Here is an 11503-nt window from a genome sequence, read left to right on the forward strand (position 1 = left end):
AGCGAAGAAAAATCCACTAAATGCATATGAAAAAGTGCAATATATATTATCTGTACAGTAACCTATTTATTTATTTATATCTGCACCTTATTGCTTTTTTATCCTGCACTACCATGAGCTAATGCAACGAAATGTTGTTCTTATCTGTACTGTAAAGTTAACATTTGAATGACAATAAAAAGGAAGTCTAATAATAATAATAATAATAATTGATTAGATTTTATATCGCGCTTTTCTATTGTTATACACTCAAAACAGAGTTTAAATTAATAGTGCTTACAAAGTACAAAGAAGAAGAATTATGAGAAAAACTTCCAACCTTATTGAAAATATTCTTCATCTCAGTATGTTAATAATGACTGAATTAATTAATTACATATTACAAACTGTTGTATATACTAATTCATAGATGTTATTTTATTATATAAAAAGGTCAGTAAATGATTTTATATAATTGTAAATGCTTTGAAGTGGGAAAGGGGTAGGATTAAATAAGCTTTGCTTCTTCCTACTCCTTTTCGGGCATGATGTAAATGAAATGATATGAAATTGTGTGATGTATTATGATGTAAATGTGTTCATGTTCGAAATAAACTAAAAGAAAGAAGAAAGAAAGAAAGAAAGAAAGAAAGAGACGTGGGAACCCATCATTCATTCACACCTGGTGGTGGTAAGCTACATTTGTAGCCACAGCTGCCCTGGGGTAGACTGACGGTCTAAGTTTAAGTCTAAGTCTCAATTAGCTGCACTGTTTTATAAGCCGCAGGGTTTAAAGTGTAGGAAAAAAAAATAGCTTAATTTACGGTAATAAAGCTATCCTCAACGTTTTACAATGATCAGACAAATGGTTGATGACTTATTGACAATTGTACTTGTTTTACCATGTTTTTTAACAAATCTTGCTCATATTTTACACATTTTAGTAAATCCTCTAAAGTTGTGTAGCATCTAGGGCTGCAGCTATCCATTGTTTTAGCAATCGAGGAAATATCAATTAAATTGTTTGTTTTATCGAATAATCGAATAAAACACATGTTATAACCTCAATGCGTCAATTAGGGAAAATAGTTGGGATACACAAGGATTGTTCTGATACCACTCTACCTTTCTTCTTATAAATGCAATTACCATTAAAATTGCACATATACCATGGGAGCGTTACGTTATATTGCTTTTACTAAAACAAAAACAAAAAAACAGTTAAAAAGTAAATAAATACAAACTTGTGTAGCCTGAAACCAGTTAATATGTAATAAATAGGAGCTTAAACTAGTCAGTTAATTTCGAACATGCATACAATATAATTACAATGTAATGCATCACATAAGTCCAGTTGTTTCATTACAGTACGTCTGAAAAGGGGTAGGAAGAAGCACAGCTTATTCAATCCGACCCCCATTCGTATCATAGCAGTTTTATCCCATTTCTTTGTTCTCTGTTTGTAACAGAAGAGTAAACAAATATATCAGTAAACAAATTGATGTACAAAATATTGCAAATTGAGTCACAATGTGTTTAACATTTGAACATGTACGCATTGAAGGAGTGTGGTTTGATGTTTGGACTGAGAACTTAGTTTATTAGTTTAGTTAGTTTAGTTTATTATTTCTTCGGTCAGTGGTCAACAAAATAAACAAACAGTTTTACATAAACAAACAGTTGCACATTCATAAATTGAAAATGTTGCAGACTGAAAGGGCTGAAGTTGAACAGTTATTGCGCCTACCCCTATAAACAATGTCAAATACAAGATGAACTTCCAAAAATTATGAAATTTCCTTTGCACAACATATTATAAATACACCTTGTACACAAAATAAACACTGTTCAATTATATACACAGTAAAGACTTGTGAAATATCTTTGTACACGTGTTAAACCTTTGTACCAATTATATACTACGTTTGTATATACAAACAATTATACTTACATTATTATTTATATCCCACATTTAGTTTGTAATTAACATTGATCATAGTATTAACTACTGTGTTGGTATGCCCTTTTGTGCTTGAATAAAACATCTGTTATGCAGGTCAAACACATAAGATAGCTACCAAAATACTCTTTACTTTGTTTCTGCTTGTTTGTTGCTCTTAAATATGGAGGGTGCTTTTTTTTTTTAGCACTTTTTGTAGTGCTATTGTGAAATATTAGTGCAAATAGTTCACTAGGATGTCTGTCTTTTTCCACTTTTAAATGATCGAAAAACCTTCGACCGCTTCAATTGTCTTCTTTGGGCCCTTTGCTCTCTTTCTCCCTCTTCTTTGAGCCATCTCTCTCTCGGCACTCCGCTCTAACCGTCGTACGCACACACAGGCCATATTACTACCTGCAGCGTGATCTACGTCACCACACTTGCAGTATGTGTGCCCTAGGGTTGTACGGTGTACCGGTATTAGTATAGTACTACGATACTAATGAATCATTTTCGGTACTATACCGAGCAGAGGAGCATGTTCGGCAGTGCACAATCACAGAGTACTTACAAGCAGACACAGTGTGTAGACAGAAAAGGGAGAACGGACGCATTTTGGCTTAAAAACTAACGATAAAGGTGAAGTTATAACACTGAAACGCCCTCAGGAAGAGGTACTTTAAAAACATGGCTAGCTAGCTAGCGGCTAACGTCCATCCGCCGTCGGCAGTGTTTTAGCTACTTCTAAATCACTAATCCTCGTCTCCACGGCGACAAATAAAGTAAGTTTATTAGCAAATAAAGTAAGTTTAAATAGCTAAACATGCTTCACTACACACCGTAGCTCACCGGCGTCAAAATGTAAACAAACACCATTGGTGGATCTACACCTGACATCCACTGTAATGATATCAAGTACAGGCACGTATCTAGTCGATACTACCATGTATATGTCGATATTTTTTGCATCACAACATCTTCTTTCATTTAAAAAAAAATGTATATTATGTTTATAAACTCAGGAAATATGTCCCTGGACACATGAATATGACCAATGTATGATCCTGTAACTACTTGGTATCGGATTGATACCCAAATATGTGGTATCATCCAAAACTAATGTAAAGTATCAAACAACAGAAGAATAAGTGATTATTACATATGAACAGAAGTGCAGATAGAACATGTTAAAAGAGAAAGTAAGCAGATATTAACAGTAAATGAACAAGTCGATTAATTATTTTTTACAGCTTGTCCTTTATAATTTTGACGAAATAAAAGAATGGTAAATGACACAATATGTTACTGCATATGTCAAAAGACTAAATTAGGAGCTTTTGTTTGTTTACTTACTACTAAAAGACAAGTTGTCTTGTATGTTCACTATTTTATTTAAGGACTCAACTGCAATAAGAAACATATGTTTAATGTACCCTAAGATTTTTTGTTAAAATAAAACCAATAATGCTATTTTTTTTGTGGTCCCCTTTATTTAGAAAAGTACCGAAAATTAGCAAAATAATTTTAGTACCGGTACCAACATATTGCTATCGTTACAACACTAGTGTGCCCTATTGGAGCCGTCTTGGAGGATTGTTGTTTTTTTTTTTTTTTTTACATTTATTTAACTCAAATGAATCATGGAAGCAACACAAAATAATCAATTAATCGTTGCAGATGGTGATAAGGCAAAACACCCTTAAAGGCCTACTGAAATGCAATTGTCTTATTTAAAGGTGTCATACTTGATCATTTCGCGATATTGCCATATTTTTGCTGAAAGGATTTAGTAGAGAACATCGACGATAAAGTTCGCAACTTTTGGTCGCTGATAAAAAAGCCTTGCCTGTACCGGAAGTAGCGTGACGTCACAGGTTGTGGAGCTCCTCACATCTGCACATTGTTTACAATCATGGCCACCAACAGCGAGAGCGATTCGGACCGAGAAAGCGACGATTACCCCATTAATTTGAGCGAGGATGAAAGATTTGTGGATGAGGGAAGTGAGAGTGAAGGATTAGAGGGTAGTGGAAGCGATTCAGATAGGGAAGATGCTGTGAGAGGCGGGTGGGACCTGATATTCAGCTGGGAATGACTACAACAGTAAATAAACACAAGACATATATATACTCTATTAGCCACAACACAACCAGGCTTATATTTAATATGCCACAAATTAATCCCGCATAACAAACACCTCCCCCCTCCCGTCCATATAACCCACCAATACAACTCAAACACCCGCACAACACACTCAATCCCACAGCCCAAAGTACCGTTCACCTCCGTAAAGTTCATACAGCACATATATTTCCCCAAAGTTACGTACGTGACATGCACATAGCGGCACGCATGTACGGGCAAGCGATCAAATGTTTGGAAGCCAAAGCTGCGTACTCACGGCAGCGCGTCTGCTATCCAACTCAAAGTCCTCCTGGTTGTGTTGCTGCAGCCGGCCGCTAATACACCACTTCCCACCTACAGCTTTCTTCTTTGCTGTCTTCATTGTTCATTAAACAAATTGCAAAAGATTCACCAACACAGATGTCCAGAATACTGTGGAATTTTGCGATGAAAACAGACGACTTAATAGCTGGCCACAATGGTGTCCCAATATGTCCGCTACTATCCGTGACGTCACGCGCAAACGTCATCATAACGAGACGTTTTCAGGAGAATATTTCGCGGGAAATTTAAAATTGCACTTTACTAATCTAACCCGGCCGTATTGGCATGTGTTGCAATGTTAAGATTTAATCATTGATATATAAACTATCAGACTGCGTGGTCGGTAGTAGTGGCTTTCAGTAGGCCTTTAAAGTTACAGGGGGTGTTTTTCAAAGAAATTTCAAGTCAAATCATTAAAAAATAGCAACATCATGTGCTATATTTGTAAGAATAACTGCACAGGGTGCAATATTTGACAATTGCTTACCCAGTTCAGGAGTGGACGCGCAATCCTTCCCCCATTAGGTGACTGTATTGCATCTACTGGGTTGCAATGTGGAATTTGCAGACCTAAATGAGTTTTCGGAGAGATTCACTTTGCTGCAGGCTTCTAAGTGAACCTTCACATTCTACATTTTGCAGCAGGAGCCGAGTCCAGCAGGCTGTCATTAAGTGCGAGATGCAGTTTGCGATGATGTGGTTGCCAGGCAACACTAACTACTTGATTACTTGACGGACAGAATAGAGTGTGTGTGTGTGGTGGTGGGTATTTACATTTTTTTGTGTATTTTTTTGCGATAAGCAGCCCTTTTTCTACCTATCAAGATGATGAGCTGCAGGGCTGGCAAAGCTCAAGGCTACGTCGACGAACCGCTCAGCCCTCCGAGTGCGTTTGCGCTGCTTCTCCGTCGCCGCGTTTTTGTTGTTGTTGTTCAGCGCTAATATCCTGCACATTTCTGTAAAACTCCCACTCTGTCTGTTGATCTGCTGGCAGCCAAGCGGAGCCAAAACACGGCGTCATTAAAGCCGTTTTTTTTTTGCAGTTGACCCTTGCTGAATGTTCCGGTAAAGTGCTTAATGCATGCCAGTTCCATTTCTGGAGGCAGAAACCTTATTAGGCAGCACCCGTGTCCTCTGTCCCCGAAATTCAACCAGTTTGGGAGAAATGTAGGTCATCGTCCACACACACACACCCTCATCCTCTCCATGCTCAAATCCCACTGACGTATTTGAGGTAAGACAAGTCCCGGGCGGCGCACTAATCCTTCCGGTCATACTGAGTATCAAATTCTATCTCACTTTTCTCATTATAGGCGTTGGAGACACGGAGACCCCATATCGGTCAAGAGATAGTCGGGCTAATCTGATAGGGTTCTGCTGTTAGACCCGCAGAAACAGATAATCCCGGATCCTTGGGTTGGGGATATTAACCGTGCCGTGCAGGTGGTGAAACCTGAGAGGACGGACTAAACCTCACTTGGTCGGGGTGGCGAAAAATGTAGAACCCAACCAGGCAGGCATTGTAAAGAATTACCATGTTTTCCGGACTGGAAGCAAACCCCAGAACCAGTGAAGTTGGCACGTTGTGTAAATGGTAAATAAAAACATAATACTATGATTTTCTAATCCTTTTCAACCTATATTCAATTAAATAGACTGCAAAGACAAGATAGTTACCGTTCGAACTGGAAAACGTTGTTATTTTTTGCAAATATTAGCTCATTTGGAATTTGATGCCTTCAACTTGTTCCAAAAAAGCTGGCACAAGTGGGAATAACACTTATTTGGAACAGGCTAATTGGGAACAGGTGGGTGCCGTGATTGGGTATAAAAGCAACTTCCATGAATTGTTTAATCATTCACAAACAAGGATGGGGCGAGGGTCACCACTTTGTGAACAAATGCGTGAGCAATTTGTCCAACAGTTTAAGAACAACATTTCTCAACGAGCTATTGCAAGGAATTTAGGGATTTCACCATCTACGCTCCGTAATATCGTCAAAAGGTTCAGAGAATCTGGAGAAATCACTGCACGTAACATAGAATGCCCGTGACCTTGGAGCCCTCAGGCGGTACTGCATCAAAAAGCGACATCAGTGTGTAAAGGATATCACCACATGGGCTCAGGAACAGAAAACCACTGTCAGTAACTACAATTTGTCGCTACATCTGTAAGTGCAAGTTAAAACTCTACTATGCAAAGCGAAAGCCATTCATCAACAACACCCAGAAACGCTTGGCTGGGCCCGAGATCATCAAAGATGGACTGATGCAAAGTGGAAAAGTTTTCTGTCCACGTTTTAAATTGTTTTCGGAAACTGTGGGCGTGGTGTCTTGCGGAACAAAGGGGAAAAGAACCATCCGGATTGTTCTAGGCGCAAAGTTGAAAAGCCAGTATCTGTGATGGTATGGGGGTGTATCATTGCCCAAAGCATGGGTAACTTACACATCTGTTAAGGCTCCATAAATGCTGAAAGGTATATACAGGTTTTGGAGCAACATATGTTGACATCCAAGCAACATTATTATGGACGCCCCTGCTTATTAGTGATTCCCAGAGCTCAAAAAAAGTCTGCGGGCTATAGAGCGTTTTCAGTACTATGGAATGCCTTTCCGGTAAAAGTTAGAGATGCTACCTCAGTAGAAGCATTTAAGTCCCATCTTAAAACTCATTTGAATACTCTAGACTTTAAATAGACCCCCCTTTTTAGACCAGTTGATCTGCTGTTTCTTTTCTTCTCTCCTCTGCTCCCCTCTCCCTTGGGGAGGGGGAGTTGCACAGGTCCGGTGGCCATGGATGAAGTGCTGGCTGTCCAGAGTCGGGACCCGGGGTGAACCGCTAGCCTGTGCATCAGTTGGGGACATCTCTGCGCTGCTGACCCGTCTCCACTCGGGACGGTTTCCTGCTGGCCCCACTATGGACTGGACTCTCGCTGATGTGTTAGATCCACTATGGGCTGGACTTTCACAATATTATGTCAGACCCACTCGACATCCATTGCTTTCGGTCTACCCTAGGGGGTGGGGGGTTACCCACATATGCGGTCCTCTCCAAGGTTTCTCATAGTCATTCACATCGACGTCCCACTGGGGTGAGTTTTTCCTTGCCCGTATGTGGGCTCTGTACCGAGGATGTCGTTGTGGCTTGTGCAGCCCTTTGAGACACTTGTGATTTAGGGCTATATAAATAAACATTGATTGATTAATTGATTGATTATTTCAGCAAGAAAATGCAAAGCCACGTGTTACAAAAGCCTGGCTTCATAGTAAAAGAGTGTGTGTGTGTGTACTAGACTGACCTGCATGTAGTACAGGAAGATTACCCCCCAAATTCTTCAGGACAACCTAAAATCATCAGCCCGGAGGTTGGGTCTTGGGCGCAGTTGGGTGTTCCAACAGGACAATGACCCCAAACACACGTCAAAAGTGGTAAAGGAATGGCTAAATCAGGCTAGAATTAAGGCTTTAGAATGGCCTTCCCAAAGTCCTGACTTAAACGTGTGGACAATGCTGAAGAAACAAGTCCATGTCAGAAAACCAACAAATTTAGCTGAACTGCACCAATTTTGTCAAGAGGAGTGGTCAAAAATTCAAGCATAAGCTTGTGGATGGCTACCAAAAGCGCCTTATTGCAGCGAAACTTGCCAAGGGACATGTAAGCAAATATTAACATTGCTGTATGTATACTTTTGACCCAGCAGATTTGCTCACATTTTCAGTAGACCCATAATAAATTCATAAAATAACCAAACTTCATGAATGTTTTTTGTGACCAACAAGTATGTGCTCCAATCACTCTATCACAAAAAAATAAGAAGTGTAGAAAATATTGGAAACTCAAGACAGCCATGACATTATGTTCTTTACAAGTGTATGTCAACTTTTGACCACGACTGTATAATATGCAGTCAATATGTCTGTTAGATGTTTATGTAAGCTTGTGTTTTATAAATTAGCCATATACAGATAAGGAAAGTGTGCGTGAGAAGGAACCATTTCCAAATCGAGAAACACACTCCAATCCTTGTTTTTGTTGGATCCATTAAGACAAAAATGTCAGGATGAGTTAAACCAGGACATGAACTCCACATTGTTGTTGTATAAGACTCAGCAGCTTGCGACATAACGGACGTGGAAGTGTGTGTGTTGCAACAAACTGAAGAATCCGACTCAGACTTGACAGCCTCAAATTGCACAACCCGGGCTGCAGTTTGTGATGTTCTGTCTTTGCTTATTATTTGTTTCACAGGCCATTTAAAATACACAAACGATGCAAGAGCACACAGGATGTTTGTGGTGGGAACATATACTTGGAAGCCCCAAATGAAGTTATGTTTTGCAGCTGTTCCGTGTTTAAACACAAAGTTGTCGACTCCAAGCGCAAAGAGCTTCTACGAACATTCTCTCATTTGTTATTAGCATCCCTGGGATTGTGCGCTATCAGGTTCTGCCTCTCGTTTCAAGCCTTCCGGGCTCATCTCCAGCAGGGTTCTGACCCATTTTGGGGATTTTTAAGGGGAAATGTGATTCATATCAGCGGGCTGCTGAGCCCAGGCTGACAGTCCAAAAAAGCTCTCCCGAAATAGAAGTGTGTCGAGGTTTGCACATGGACTTGATTTAGGAGCGCGCAAAAAGTACAAAGTTGTGCGTCGCACAGCTGGACCTGGGGTTGCGTTACTCGGGAGAAAGTCCTGCAAGTGGACCGGGCGTGGGCAGATGTTCCGTCCTCATTTTGGACTGGAGTCCTGCAAAAGTTGTGATCTCGCAGCCAAGATCATGCGGAGACAGGAAATACCAGCGCAGGGGGAATAACAAAGGAAAGACCCACGCTGAGTCGGATCAGTTTTAGAGAAAAGCAGATTTTGGCACTCGGTATGAGATCTTCATTTCTGTCCTTCGTTTAAGATTCACAACTCTGCTTCAGTCAAACGGTAATAACCGTCAATATTTTGCTTTTGCGAAAATGAAGCCATGCATAATGTATTGTCTTTTGGAACGCTCTGACTACTTGGAAAACATCCTTGGCAGTGCTATTAATGTATGCACAATGCTCAACAAGGCACCGTTTAGAATGAACATGCCTTTTTATTAAGGGTATGACAGTTAAGGATGAATGAAATGAGTTTATTTCGGTCATATAATCAACCATTAACCATTTTGTGTGATCCGTTTGAGACAGTGCTTCTTAACCTTGTTGGAGGTACCGAACCCCACCAGTTTCATATGCGCATTCACCGAACCCTTCTTTAGTGAAAAATAAAATGTTGTTTTTCAAATTCAAGGTAAAGTTATATGTTTTTGGTAACACTTTAGTATGGGGAACATTTTCTAAGTAACAAAGACTTAATTTAGAGTTTTTTGGACACTAGGAGAACATATTCTAAGCAACAAAGACTTAATTTAGAGTTATTTGGTTAGAATTAAGGTTAGAGCAGGGGTGTCCAAAGTGCGGCCCGGGGGCCATTTGCGGCCCGCAGCTAATTGTTTACCGGCCCGCCACACATTCTGGAAATACTATTGTAAAAATAAAAAAGAACATTAAAAAAAGTGGAATGAGGTGAAATCTAACGAGAAAAAGTTGCAATGTTGACACAAAAGATGCCATGCAGGCTGTTTTTTTTTCTTTTGTCTTCATTTTTCTTGTGTTGCCATTGCTCAAAAAAAAAAAAAATAATGACAAAAAATCCATGTCATAATGAATTATTTTCAGGGCTCCAATTACTTCAAATATTTCACTTTAAAATGTTTTATGTGGTAAATATTGCATATATTGTGTAGTAGCCATATAAAAACATCAACGTTTTCTTTGACAAAAGCGCATAAAACAAACAAAATAATAGTTCCAGCATAAAATCGACAGATATATCTGAAGTTGATCTCGTAACTTAAGTGTTGAAAGTAAAAGAAAAACCTAATCAAAATGTATCACTTTATGAGTGGGCCACCTTTTGGATCCCAAATATATTTAGTGATTTTTTATTTATCTTTTCACTGTGATTACTCAAAAATATGAAATAATTAAAATCAATGGCGTCCTGCATTATTGATCTTTTAGGGCTCTAATTACTAAATACTGCATATTTCAGTTTTACTATAAAAAAACTAAGTTGTTTTTGACAGAAAAGCCATAAAACATTTTTTTAAATTTGTATTACTTTATATCAACTTGAAGTTGATATAGAGATTTGCTGTAAGCGTTAAATAATTAAAAAAAAATAATAATCTGACTTATTTTTAACATTTTAATGACTGAGACCCTTTATGGTCCCCGGGACCCCTAAAGGTAAAATAAATACAAAATGCATATATTTTGTTATGGTTTGAAAATAAAAAATTTCAAAATGGCCCCCACATGCTTTAATTTTTCCGTGTGCGGCCCTCAGTGGAAAAAGTTTGGACACCCCTGGGTTAAAGAGTTAGGGCCAGGGTTAGAGGGTTAGGGTTATAATAAGGCCATGCCGAATAAGGCATTAATAAGTACTTAATATTGACTAGTTAAGAGCCAATATGTTACTAATTTGCATGTTAATAAGCAACTAATTAATGGTGAATATGTTCCCCATACTAAAGTGTCACCATGTTGTTTTACTGGTGCACTAAATGAACCGTGCATGAACATCACCTTGTTCAAACAACAAAACCAACACAGTGCATAAACTCACAACAAATTACACACCTGCAAATCAGTGTGACTTCTGCTGTTGCCGTATCCGTAATACGCCGATAGGGAGAAGTTTTTATTTACACGATGAGTCGGGTGTGTCTTGACCTCCGCCGAACCCGTGAGCCCGACTCACCGAACCCCTAGGGTTCGATCGAACCCAGGTTAAGAACCACTGGTTTAAGAGTACAAATTATAAATATTTAACAATCATACACATTTACACACAAAAAGAAAAGAAAATGAATGACCGAAAAAGGAAAAGGCTGAAGCCTATCCTATACCTTTACTTAAAATAAGATTACCTGGAACATCAACGTTAAAAAAAATCAATGGGATGAAAGTAATTGTTACTATATTTTATCATTTTCAATTATTTCACCTTTCAAGGTTTTCTTAAACCTTGACAAAGAACTACACGTCTTAAGTTAAAGTACCAATGATTGTCACACATACACTAGGTGTGGCGAAATTAT

This window comes from Entelurus aequoreus, linkage group LG28 (genome assembly GCF_033978785.1).
Source record: "Entelurus aequoreus isolate RoL-2023_Sb linkage group LG28, RoL_Eaeq_v1.1, whole genome shotgun sequence".
NCBI classification, from domain to species: domain Eukaryota; kingdom Metazoa; phylum Chordata; class Actinopteri; order Syngnathiformes; family Syngnathidae; genus Entelurus; species Entelurus aequoreus.